The following is a 14,653-nucleotide window of genomic DNA, read 5'->3' on the forward strand; positions in this document are numbered from 1 at the left end:
ACAGTGTCTGCATTACCCTTGGCAGAGTTTTATAGTGAAGATTAGAATATTTGATATACCAGGCACTGAAGGGAGGTTTCCTGTGCTGAGATCCATAGACATGTACATGATTAGCCTCAGAGGGGTCTGTGATCTTGTAGATCATCTTACAATTTGATGTGCACAGCTGAATTTTTCCAAAGAGTGTGTTCGAGAAATATTTCCCAACAATTCCTCAGTTGTGGAGAAGTGGGAAATGCCCTCGTGAAGGTTCAAGTCTAATGAGGACAATGGAGAGTGAAGAGACAAAAAAAAAAAAAAAATTGGGTTCACTAGACAAAGGGGGCCATGGCAAGGGACTCCACCCAATCTCGAGATTCAAGGAAGTAACTTTTGAGACAAAACACAAGGAATGGTTGAGACTTAACCAGGTGAAGTTAGGAATCAAAAAGGTTAATATCTAGTGACCTAGAAGACTCTTTCTAAGAACAGCAGAAGAGTTTGCAAGATATGGTGTATGTCCACCTCCACAGCCAGGACCCAAACTCTCAAGGGCCAACTCTCTTTGCTCTGAGAGGTCAGAACAATCATTTTCCCATAAGTCAGAGCTTGACAACAGTCAAGATACCAAATAGGCCTACGAGAGCAGCGTCCACAAAAACGCATCGTTAGTGTTCAGTGCCAGCAACAAATCTGTCCTGTGCAAGTTAATGAGGACATGAAAACATCACAGGGAGACCCGAGCTCCGAGTGCCTGAAGCAGTCACATTATTATGCACTGTTCAAAGCCTTGCAGAAACAAAACTGAGACCACTCTTTGCCATTCCGTGTGAGCGCAGAGTTTTTATTTGTAGAAAGTCTCTAGAGCCCCAGACGTGGAAAGCTTACCATTTGCTTAATGGACTCTCCAGCCTACAGAAAAGGTTTTATACAAGAGGACCCCATTCCACTGGGTTCAAACAAGAGGACCTTATTGAGAAGACTGGTTACACATAGACCTGCTGAAGCCCACGAGCACACAGTGTTTTCCTGAACTCTCTAATCTAGAGAGCAGTCTAAGATAGTGCTTACCAGCCCAGTGATTTGGGAAAGTTTAAATTTTCTGTCACTCATGTTTCTTATCAATAAAATGGATATAAAAGCATTACTTCCCTATTAAATAGTGGTGAAGAATAAATGATGTGTTTTGCATGCGTATGCGCTATTGCCAATTCTTCCTCGCCCAACTCCTCCTCCCACTTTTCCGCTTCTGGGTGAGCTCCTAAACCACTCTCCAGGCTCTATATAAAACATTTAACATATTAGGCACATCTTACACTGGAACCCAAGCGAGCTATCTAATTGGTGGTATCCTATGCAAAAATCAAAATGTGGAGCCAACAGTTCAATTAATAAGAATCTCAGGTTAGCAACATGACAGCATTAAATCAAGCATAGGGCCTTTCTAAGAGCAGAGCACTGAGTGACTGCATAGGTCATATATCCATGAAGCCAGCTCTGAATGGAATAGCAGGTTAATCATATTAATGTTAATTTTTACAAAAGGACCACAACTCCTGTTACCCCTGTTGACATCTTACTTTGGGGTTAGAGTCTGTTGTTGTGTCTATGATCTCATTACAGCCTTATAATACCTAGGGAATGTGTACTATTATGCTTCCTAGTTTACAATGAAGAATCTTGGTAGCAAAGAGTTGAATTCAGTTGAGTAAGTTGATCAAGGTAACACAGGTTTGAGATTCAGTTCTTTATGACACTAAGACTGTAACACTAGCAGGGGTCATCTCTTTAGGCTCAGCTAAATAATCTGACTCATAAGACTACCAAACCTAACACAATGCTTGGCACATATTAAGGTGTTAGTCACATTTAAGGAATAAATAAATGCATGAATGAATGTATTATATATGTTACTCTGAGCTTTCTTAACTGAAAGGATGTGATCCCTTAATAAATTGAATTAGTCTATTTTCACACCGTTATAAAGATACTACCTGAGACTGGGTAATTTATAAAGGAGGTTTGATTGACTCACAGTTCTGCATGGCTGAGGAGGCCTCAGGAAACTTACAATCACGGTGGAAGGGGAAGCAGGCACGTCTTACATGGCGGCAGGCGAGAGAGAGAGAGAACGAGAGCAAGCACAGGGGAAACTGCCACTTATAAAACCATCAGAACTCATGAGAACTCACTATCATGAGAACACCATGGGGGAACCACCCCCATGATTCAATCACCTCCCACCAGGTCCTTTCCTTGACACGTGGGGATTACAGTTCAAGGTGAGATTTGGGTGAGGACACAGAGCTAAACCACATAATAAATTATCATTCCCAGCTCCCCTGGGAAACTGGCTTTCAGCAAAGCAATACGTTGAGAAAAGATGAAATGGAAGACACAACAGGAACATATTTGAGGGATTCAGATATTCATAGTTTCCCCCAAATTATCTGAATGCATAGTTAAATGGTGTGTTGAATGTGTTTAGAGCTTCAAACTACCAGATTTCTTAAAGCAATTGCCCCCGTCCACTACCAGGCACACTCCAGGCATCCAATCACAGGTCAGATAAGGAAGGGAGTGCCCAGTCATTAGGATGGTCCCATGAGGATTTATCTCAATGCTGCCTCTCCAGCTACGCCCTGTCCACACAACAGGAGAGTGGAAAAGATTTGGCAGTCATGGAGTTAATGTGTCCCGTGTCAACAAGGCAGTGTCAAGAGGATCATATTCCCATCCAGGGTGGAATATCATGGCACACAATTCTCTCTGGTGTGTCTTTAAAATTCCTGAACCAGGCAGGAGACAAATGGGTTGAAATGGGCACATTTGATAGAAGAGGAAATGAAACCTTAGTTCTCTGTCTGCTGGAGAAAAGCAGCGCTGATATTTCTTAAACAGCCTCTAAACAAAGTAACACAAGGGAAGGGTCTTCTTTCCTACTGGCAACTTTGCATTAGGATGTTTTCCTATCACAGTGGGATCTATCAATGTGTTTGCCTCAAATCCGCTTGGTGTATTTTTCTGTATGCAGTAGAAAAATAAAAGTAAGACTTTGTATAAGACATTTACATACAAATTATATTTGGCACTTTTATAATATACTACAAAATCTTCAGTGCACTCCGATGAGGCACAGTATAATATAATGGGGAAATGTGCATTTTTCTAATAACCAATTGATTTTTTTCACAGATAGATCTGTAAGGGACTTATAATAAGGCAGAAAAAAAAATCCACACAACGATAGCAAAAAACCATGTTTGAAATCCTGCCAGCTTCTTCCAATGAGAGTTGAATAAGTGGGTCTTTGAATTAACTGATATTACACTGTTCTCTGATTGCTGTGTGTGGGGAATGCATTTTACAAACAGTGATACTGAACAAAGTCATTAGAGAGGAAATGATGGAATCTCATGGTCTTGACTGCGGGAAGAAGCATGGGGTCTTAATTACACACAAGTGAAAAGGATCCCTCTTTTGCAAAGATCGAGGACTGTGTTCCTAGTGGAAGCCACCTTCGTGATCCCAGTGTTCCACACAGCAGGATAGAAGGCAACTGGACTGTGCAATAGGCATGCAACTCACAGCCAAATGGAAGGTGATTTAAAAAAACAGTATTTACTGAGTGTCAAACATGAGCCAAATATTGGGTTTCACATGTATCAATTTCTATAGTCCTCATAAGAGTGCTACCCCCCCTACAGAAATCACTTCTACATCATGGGCATTCAAATTGTTGAATAAATACTTGATATTAATCAATCCATTTTATAAAACTGATATCCAGAGAAATGAAAGAACTTGCGTAAAGTCACGCCGGGGTTCAAACCCAGCTCTGTCAAAGGCTGAAGCCTTTCCAGTGCCCCCACCTCCTCTGCTGAATGTGGATATATGTTCCTTCATCCAGAGAAGGAAGAAATTGGAATGGAAAGTTAACAAGAAGAAATGAGACCAATTTCTTTTTGACATGAGGAGGTATCCTAGGCTGTATAAATTCACGGGCTATAAATACTGTTGCCTTTATGGGCCCCTTTTCCCATAAAAAGGTCTTAAAAATTATATTATATGGCTGAGTTGGTATAAAGACAAATAAAATCCAAATTGAATTTTTTTCTTCTGCTTTTAGAAGAAAGTAAAAACATTTTCATGGATCTTAAAAGTACCATGAAACTGGGCACAGTGGCTCATGCCTGTCATCCCAGCACTCTGGGAGGTTGAGGAGGGAGGATCACCTTAGACCAGGCAGGGAAACACAGGGAGACATAGTCTCTACAAAAAATAAAAACTTAGCTGGGCATGGTGGTGCACCTGGTCATCCCAGCTACTCAGGAGGCTGAGATGGAAGGATCGCCTGAGCCCGGGATTTTGAGGCTGCAGTGAGCCGTGATCCTGCCACTGCACTCCAGGCTTGGCGACAGAGCAAGATCCTATCGCATAAAAGAAAAAGTATCATAGGTTCCAGGCACCGCACTTACTGTGCCTCATGGAGAAGGCAGCCCTGACGCTGGCGTGTAAAACCTCCATTCACTCAAAGCACCGTGCGTGCGCACACACACACACACACACACAAAACCTGTTCTAAATCCACATATCTGCCAGGTTTTGCTGTTCACAATGTTTACCAAATACCATGGAAATAAACCCCTATTGGCTGTTAGGATTCTGTTTGGTTGCATTTACTAGAAACCCATCTATAATGGCTTAACCAAAAAGGAGATTTTTCTATGACATAGGTCCAGATGTGGTCATTCGCAGTTGGTACAGCAACTCACGGGGAGTCGTAAAGGACCCACACTCTTGCTGACTTCCTCTCTGGCATCGTTACCAAGCCTCTTTGCTCCTCGCAGAAGCAAGGTTCTCCACCTCTGAACATCCTATTTGCATTCCAGGCAAGATGCAGGGGAGACTGCTAAGGACGGAGGATAAAAACCTTGACCTCTAGAAGCTTTTTGGGGAGGAGAGGGGTGGAAGGACGTCTTCTGCAGAGACTTCTGCTTATATCTCATTGGACATAATTGAGTCCCAGGATACCCCAGATCTGGAAAAGTAGTTTCAATTAGAATAATTGCTTCCCCAAACAAAATCAGGGTTGTTAGAACATGGAGAGTGCATAGGCAATTCAGCAGCGTCGACTTCAACAACCGTAATTTATCTAAAGCAAAATGATTCTCTAGTCCAAATGCATGACCAAATCTGAAAGGATCTCAGGTCAGGAAAGTTTCAGCCTAGCAGAAAACTGGGAGACTTCTTAGATTTTCAGCAGTGCAAGATAATCCAAGCCATTCTGCCCTCTGTTAGTGCCTGGGAAAACTGAGAAATAGATATAAAATTACGCTTTCCATTAGCTAACACATCTGTGGCACCCGTTTCCCCAGGCTGCATTCGTCTATACAAATCACTTGTTTTCTAGTATAAGACGATAGAGTTGTCTTTTCTAGGTCCATTAAAATAGGTATCTCACTCACATCTACTTTTCCCTGGTGAAATCCTATCGGCTTGCTGATGTTTACCTGAAGTACTATTCCCTCAATAGAAACACGGCGTATGCCCCATGACGCCTCTTGCTGCTCTGCTGGCCTGGCGATCCCAAACCCAGCTGATTACTGCCTCTCCTATAGGACCGTAAGCATCATGGAACCCTTGCTACTGATAAGCTTCCAGTTGTTTATGTTTTTACATTTTTTATTTGTACACATGTATGGGGCACATGTAAAACTTTGTTACATGTATATAATGTGTAGTTATGAAGGGTATTCAGTATTCAGGGTGTTCATTATCCGAGTAGAATACATTTTTAAGCATAGTCACTCTACTCTGCTATTGAATAAATCATTTCTGCCATCTATCTTACTATGTTTGTACCCTTTAACCCACTTCTCTTCATCCTTCTCCCTGATTCCACTCACCCTTCCCTGTCTGATATCTATCTTTCTACTCTCTACCTCCATGTGGTCAATTTTTTAGCTCCCATATAAGCGAGAACATGCCATATTTGTCTTTCTGTGCCTGGCTTATTTCACTTAAGATGATGACCTCCAGTTCCATCCATGTTGCTGCAAATGACATGATTCTTTTTTCCTTTTTTTTCTTTTTTGAGATGGATTCTCGCTGTCCTCTGTCACCAGTCTGGAATGATCTTGGCTCACTGCAACCTCTGCCTCCCAGGTTCAAGCAATCCTCCCGCCTCAGCCTCCTGAGTTGCTGGGATTACAGGCAATCACCACCACTCAAGGCTAATTTTTGTATTTTTAGTAGAGATGGGGTTTTGCCATGTCAGCCAGGCTGGTCTCGAACTCCTGACCTCGGCCTCCCAAAGTGCTGGGATTACAGGTATGAGCCACTGTGCCCTGCCATCATTCTTTTTGAGGGCCAAGCAATATTACATCGTGTATATATTCCACACTTTCTTGATACATTCATCCACTGAGGGACATTTACATTGATTTTGTATCTTTGTTATTGTAAATACTGAGCACAATTTTTGGTAATGAAATCACACAGTGTTTGTGGACAAAACTATGGACAGGACACAACAAAATATTGACTGTTGTACTGGGGTCTGACTAGTGCGACCATGTGTCCCAGTTTGCCCAGGACAAGGGTTTTTTTCCCCAGCCTTGGGATTTTCTATGCTATAAGCAGGAAAGTCCAGGGAAAGCTACGATAAGCTGGTCATGGTGAGAACAATCTTTATGCAGCATTGGCTTAGAACCTATCTAAAATAATATCACCATTCACAGAAATTAACATTTATTGAGTGATAGCCCTGTACCAGGCACTATCCTGAAGACTTTACATTTATTACATTTATTACACTATTTAGTCCTCACAATAACTTTATTATTATTATTATTTATTTTGTTTTTTTTTTTTTTTGAGACAGAGTCTCGCTCTGTCGCCCAGACTGGAGTCCAGTGGCGCGATCTCGGCTCACTGCAAGCTCCACCTCCCGGGTTCATGCCATTCTCCTGCCTCAGCTTCCCGAGTAGCTGGAACTACAGGTGCCCGCCACCACGCCCAGCTAATTTTTTGTATTTTTTTTTTTTTATTAAAGACGGGGTTTCACCGTGTTAGCCAGGGTGGTCTCGATCTCCTGACCTCGTGATCTGCCCTCTTTGGCCTCCCAAAGTGCTGGGATTACAGGCATGAGCCACCGCGCCTGGCCAAGAACTTTAAAAGGAAGGGATGATTGCTATTCCCATTTTAAAAATGATGAAACAGAGATGCAAATTGTTTAACCTACCTAAAGATTAACAGTAGAAGAAGCAGAGCCTGGACTCAAACCCAGGCAGACTGGCTCTAGAACAGAACCTCCTTACCAGGACTCAATGCTGCCTCACTCAGATCCCCCAGAGATGTTGGGCCATGTGAGCTAAAGTCCACTTGCTGCTTGGGCAGACGGTCCCCTACTCCTCCGTCTGCTGTTATCTGCTGATATGCGACAGAACTTTCATTTTATGACGGTAAAAGAGAAGGGGATTCTTAGCCATGCAGAAGCTTTTTACCTTGATATGGTCCCATTTGTCCATGTGATCTGTACACATAGACACTGCATTTGTTTCTTTTTCTTGCTCTCTTTTCTTAGAGACAGGGTCTCACTACGTTGCCCAAGCAAAACTCACATCTCCTGGGTTCACTCCATCCTGCCTCCTCAGCCTCTGGAGTAGCTGGGACAACGGGTGCAAGCCATCCCAGCCAGTCGGAAAGGGACATTTTATTCATGAGTTATTGTTGTAGTTTTCAACTGGGGAAATTTTGTCCCCTCCCCAGCCCCCCAGGACATTTGACAATGACGGCAGACGTTTATGGTTATTTTAACTGATGGGGTGTGCTACTGCCATTTAGTGGGTGAAGTCCAAAGATGCTGCTACACACCCTGCAGTGCCCAGGGCAGCCCCCGCCACAGAGAATGATCTATCCAGCTCAGGTGATCGATAATGCCAAGAGGGAGAAAGCCCACCTTATCTGAATCCTCACAAAGTCCTACAAATCACTATTTTACAAAGTAGGAACCTGAACCTCAGAGAGACCAAGGTCCAGCTAAGGGTCAAGCAACCTGTAAGCGGCAGAACAGGAACTGGAGTCCAGGTCTATCACCAAAGCCCACACTCTTTGCTGCCCAGTTCTGGACAACTTTATATCCTATCTGTGGGCAGAAAACACACCTTTCTGCCTGCTCTGACTCGCCACATCCTGTGGCTGGATTGGCATTTAGTACTTAGTACTTGTCCATTAGCAATTTGATAATCTAATAACAGCCAAGAGAATATGTACGGTTATATTTGTATGCCTATCCTTCCCCTTCTCCAGTCTTATCAGCCACATGTCCAGGCTGCTTCTTGAGTTAACTGCCCATGGTTTCAACTTTAGCTTCTATTCTCACCAGTTATGAGAACTTCATTTTGAAGTCTCCTGTGTCACATTAAATAAATTTGTATACTTTTCTCTTGTTAATATGTCTTTTGTGACAGAAGTCTCAGCCATGAACTTCAGCACAGGTAAGGAAAAGAGATTTCTTTTTTTCCCCCTACATAGCTGTATTAGTCCATTTTCATGCTGCTGATAATGATATAGTTGAGACTGGACAATTTATAAAGAAAAAGAGGTTTAATGGACTCACAGTTCCTTGTGGCTGGGGAGACCTCACAATCATGGTGGAAGGTGAAAGGCATGTCTTACATAGTGGCAGACAAGAATGAGAAGCAATGAAAGGAGTTTCCCCTTATAAAACCATGAGATCTTCTGAGACTTATTCACTACCCCAAGAACAGTGTGGGGGAAACCACCTCCATGATTCAATTATCTCCCACCAGGTCCCTCCCACAACACGTGGGAATTATGGGAGCTAAAATTTAAGATGAGGTTTGGGTGGGGACACAGCCAAACCATATCAATAGCCATTTTTTTGAAATCTGATACCATTCTTGAGACCCATTGTATGAAAGATCCTATTTGAGGGCCTTATTATTTCATAAAGTAATCCTAAACACACTCTAAGTTAGGCATTGTTTTAATTATTTGAGAGATGAGGAAACAAGAACAGTTAAAGTTACTTATCTAAACTTATGCAGCTGGTAAGTGGCAGAAGGTGAGATTCAGACTTAGGTCTGAATTTGAATTGCATGACACATAGTTTTAACCTTCAGGGACACAACCTCCCATGAGGAAAGTCTCTATTTTCTATTTCCCTTTAAGTTCTTCCTCTAAGTCACTTGACTTCAACAACCATTTGTCATTGCTTAAATGTTGCATCCAATCTGCTGCCGCCACTTGAAGAGATAACTTTCCCATTTTGACAGACATTAGATGTTACATATCAAATAATGTTACAGCACAAAAGCAATATTTCATCAGTTTGGTTTTCTATAAGAAGATTGATTCATAACCAAAAACCAAAAACTATTTTAAGGGACCTTCATGCAAAGACTAAGGTCACGGCATTTTCGGTCTTTCCAGATAACTGTGATCAAGTTTCACATCTATCAGTCTATTAGTAACATCTGGACAAAGGTATTTACTGGATTGTCATGGCTATCGTGAAACTTCCCACACTGTCGGTGCTAAAGAAGATGAGTTAAGGGGTCAGAGCTTTAAAGTCTCAGGGTGTCTCAGGGAATAAAAAAGGAGTAAAAATATTAACTGATTAGAAAAGCAGAATTAATGGAAGAAAGATCTCCTTACCCTACCCTGGGAATCATGTTGTCAGTAGGTGACACCATGTTATACAAGCATCACTTTGTCTCTCTCCACTTATAAAATGATAATATTATTAATGGCTAATATACAATTAATAATGTCCATAGCAACCCAATTTAACTTGGACCGTTTAAATGGAAGGCCTACTGCTGATTTTGACTCACTGACATTTTCTTCTATTCTCTCATCTGCAAGGTATTAACCAACACAAGATTCTTTTTCATTAGTTTCAATTCTTAAAAACTGGGACATTGCACACACTAGAAGTTCTAGCTTCTAATTAATCAAAAACACAAAAACAAAAACTGAAGATTTAGAAACTTTGGGACCCCACATTCCCATATAGCCTCAGTTGGCCGGATGTGAGTGAATTTGCCCATTCGACAGGGGCTCTGCTCCCCAGTCTCCATGGACCCCACTGCCCTCCAGGTAGGCCCAACCTCACACGTGGACATTTCCTACCCGGCCACCATAGGCATTTGAACTTGGCCCCTGGTTGAAATATAAGAATAACTAATTTTCTTAGTTAAAATAAAAAAAAAAGTATTCTGCCCCTTCTTAATGCTGATGGATGGCTCAATTCTTACTTAGCTGCTTGGTCTTAAAAAATGATGGGCCAAAGTTGACATAATGAAAAACTCACTTATTTTTCCCACTAACATGCTTTGGGGGAGTAGTCAGAATTGCCCCATTGTACAGCAAGGAACACCAAGGCCAAGTAGAAGAACAAGATTGACCAGTGTGGTAGAAATAGTGCCAGTTTTAGAACTCTGACTGGCTCAATTCAAGACCATTCCTACTTCCTGGCTATCAAAATTTGAATACGTTCCCTCTGTCTCTCAATTTCCTCCTCTGAAAATGAAATACTCATGTGTACATGAGCATCAGGTAGGATTATTTTTTTAAAAATCTCTGGAACAAAGCGCTTTCTCAGTTAAGTACTAATTCCCTTTGTCCCTCCCCTACAACATGGAATTTATGGGTGTCTTTACTTATAAGACCATGAGCATCGTTTATTTTATACATACTCTTTCATTTCAGTCTGCATGACATGTTGAGGAGAGGCATTTGATTTGGAACAAACCTTAAAAGCACCTCACACTTGATCATCTTACAATTGCCAAAGAATTTCCATACGTATAACTTCATTTGATCTTAACTAGCCTCTGAGATAGAATAGTAGCTATCATTTTACAGATGATGATATTGGATCAGGTGCCCTGCATTCCAGCTACCTATGGAATTTTTCCAATTCTGACTCCTGTTCTGTCAGAGTCTCGCTCTGTCGCCAGGCTGGAGTGCAGTGGTGCAATCTCGACTCACTGCAACCTCTGCCTCCCAGGTTCAAGCGATTCTCGTGTCTCCACCTCCCGAGTAGCTGGGACTACAGGCATGTGCCACCAAGCCCAGCTAATTTTCATATTTTTAGTAGAGACAAGGTTTTGCCATGTTGGCCAAGATGGTCTCGATCTCCTGACCTCATGATCCACCTGCCTCGGCCTCCCAAAGTGCTGGGATTACAGGCGTGAGCCACCGTGCCCAGCCGTGACTCTTATGGTACTAGTGGGGTGCACAAAATCGTAACCCCAAAATATGGCACCTTGGATATTGAAAAAAGAGCAGAAGCAGAAAGATCTCTCTGACCTTATCTTGTCACTTTCTACCCTAAAGCAGGCCATAGAAACTAAAATTCCCCTTGTCCCTTCTTCTCAGAGGGCCATAAAATCTAGGAAGGTCAGTCTCTACCTTCTCCTTCTCTTCTGCCCTGAAAATCCTCTGTGACAGATGTCCTGCCCTATACCCAGAGGGAAGGAACATCACAGAGGGCAACCAAGAAGAACTGGAACAAACAGGACTTGCTAAGCTCCCCCAAGTTTATTACTATTAGATCACACCCTTTTGTCCTCCACTCATACTTCTTACTATCTGTAAATAGTTTTCCCTGGGTCTTTGAGTTTTTATTAATCAAGTTTCCCATGTCAGGGAAGGTTTGTATTAAATGTATTTATTATGCTTTTCTCTTGCTCATCTGTCTTTTGTCATAGGGGCCTGAGCCATAAGCCTAGTGATAAGTGAAGAAAGTTTTTTTTTCTCCCCTATAGCTCCTTGAAAGGCATTTAAAAAATTATTATTATCACTACCAACGTGAGAAAACAATCAACGATCAATGTAACACAACCACATTATAACTGAGAGGTATCTCAGAGCAAAAGTCTTTCCTCCCACACAACAGTTCCTAAAGTGGCGTCCTTGAAATCTCAACCCTAAAAGATATTTCATGGAAAAGAATTCTCCCATGTTTCAAAAACTATTCTAGGATCTACAATTTAGTTTAAAATAGCAAAGACGACAAAGACGCTAATTGGAAATTTACATTCCAGGAGTTGTGAGTTGGCATTTGGTAAAAGAAAAACTCAGACGAAACACAGGAATCAAAACTCCTTACTCCAGAAGTGGCTTCTGCTATTTTTATTCCTTGTCAACACCAGAAGTTTGTTAATGAACAAGTGGATTTTAGAAGTGTGTTCTTGGTGAATAAAGGGTATGCAAGGATAAATGGAATAGCTAGAAACACTGTGGACATTCCCATTCTTTGGGGGATTACAGCTCCTGTGGGCCCCAGCAAGTACCTTCACTTGCAAAATGGTGCCCTCACAGGCTTAGAATTCCCAACTGGTCTTCATTTGAACTCCTCTACCTCCAGCTAGAACTTCAGCTGAATCTTACTGCCAGAGTATTGTCCTATCGGCCTCAAGAAATCGTTCCCACGCCAATACAGGCAGAACATCTGGAAGTACAGAGAGCTCACTGCTCAGCCCATATCACTGTTTCTGTGTCTGCTGACAAATGGTTATTAGTGAGTATCCGGAAATGTGGTGCATTTTGCACTGGAAACCACTAATTGATGGCCATGTTTGAGAGTGAAGGCCTGTCCTCGCCTCCTAATTATTGGAAGCTACTGAATTATTTTTAATTATTTTTCTGAGTCCCAACAGGAAACAAGAAACTACTGATGTAATAACCACCAGTCAAATTGGTTGCAAGGAAAACGCTGCATCTTTTATATGCATCGGACCTACTGTTTACTAAATGTAAGGCTCCAACAACTCTGCAAAGTACTTGGTTTGACTCAGCACTTACCAAAAATTCACTTTAGAACAAACATCCCCCCCCCGCCCCAGGAACCTCAACTGGCATCTCATGGAACACACTTGGGGAAATCCTAGACTAGCCCTGTCTGACCCTCTCACTATTAACTGACGTTTCCTCCAGGCAGAGAAAGGACCAGAATTAGACACTGGCTTTTATGCCTTCAGAGCTGAGTTCTTCCTATTGTTGTCTGCTCTTTTCTTCCTTCTCCAAGTAAATCACAGGATCATCAGAAACCCTATTGAAGCCTCCCTTGGACTGCACTGTGATCTTTATCTTCAAAGCCATGCTGCTAGGGCTCCGCTTGAAATTTGCATGACAGCTGAAGGAAAATAAATTGGGGGGCTGGCTCCCTTTGATAACCAAATGATCCTCTTTCTTTCTTTGTTCTGAAGGTACAACTCTAAAAGGAATTCAGTGATGAGGAAAATAATTCTATAGTATTTAGCTCTGTGCAGTCACTGTGACTGGCTTGAGGATTTGATTAAAATAGGAACCCTGTGGCTTCTGTCCTCAACCGAGGTCAATTATTAAATGACTAGACTGCAAGTTTTAAAAGGCGAGCACCAGTCCTGGCTGGGAGCCACATGAAGAAGCACAAAAGAGACAGAAAAAGTCAACGAACAATCCTCAGTCCCACTCAGTTGCCTTCTTCTCAAGGGGCACCTTCCTTCCGCACAGGGCGGCTACGGAATCAGGAGACCCACTGTAAAATGAAAACGTGAACTGCCTATTCCAAAAGCAGGAAAAAAAGTGCGTCAAAGGAACTCAAATACAAAGAGTTTTCCTTTCTTCCTCTCAACTTGTCATTGTGGGTTTTTTATTGCTATTTGATGTCATAAGTAAAAACAAAAAACTGAAATTTTAAATTATGGGCATGAATTTCACCATTTACCTTTATATTGTACAACGTCCCTTCTAAAGGTTAACATAAGAACATGTAATTCATGTGCTGAATCACGAAAATTACATGGCTCATTTTTCCTAGCTCATATACTTGCATATGTGTTTTCTTCTTGCCAAAACAGCAGAAATGCTGCATAGAACTACGCCACTTCTTTGCATCTCGTTACTTGATACGTGCATATTCTACCGACACTCCACTGTCAGAGTCATCTGAACCAGAGCAACTTCATCTTGAATAGGAGCTGGGTAGAATAAAGCTGAGACCTACTGGGCTGCATTCCCAGATGGTTACGGCATTCTAAGTCACAGGATGAGATTGGAAGTCTGCATAAATCCAGGTCATACAGACCTTGCTGATAAAACAGTTTGCAATAAAGAAGCAGGCTAAGACTCATCAAAACCAAGGTGGCGATGAGAGTGACCTGTGCTCGTCCTCACTGCTACACTCCCACCAGCACTATGACAGTTTACAAAAGCCATGGCAATGTCAGGAAGTTCCCCTATATGGTCTAAAAAGGGAGAGAATCCTCAGTTATAGGAATCACCCATCCCTTTCCTGGAAACTCATGAATAATCCACCCCTTGTTTAGCATATAATCAATAACCATAAAAATGGGCAACCAGCAGCCCTTAGGGCTCTTCTGCCTAGGGAGGAGCCATTCTTTTATTTCTTTACTTTCATAATAAACTTGCTTTCACTTTATGGACTCACCTCAAATTCCTTCTTGTGTGAGATCCAAGAACCCTCTGTTTGGGTCTGGATTGGGACCCTTTTCCAGTACCACTACCACTGGCTTACTGATGAGCAAGGAAGGAAATCCGGGTTGCTCCAGACTTGCTTTTCCTTCTGTGTTGTACAAGGAAGCAATGTAAGTAAGAAAGGATGAAATAGGCTTCCGCGGATGTTTATATTTCTTAG

This window comes from Hylobates moloch, unplaced genomic scaffold (genome assembly GCF_009828535.3).
Source record: "Hylobates moloch isolate HMO894 unplaced genomic scaffold, HMol_V3 SCAFFOLD_21, whole genome shotgun sequence".
In the NCBI taxonomy this organism is placed as follows: domain Eukaryota; kingdom Metazoa; phylum Chordata; class Mammalia; order Primates; family Hylobatidae; genus Hylobates; species Hylobates moloch.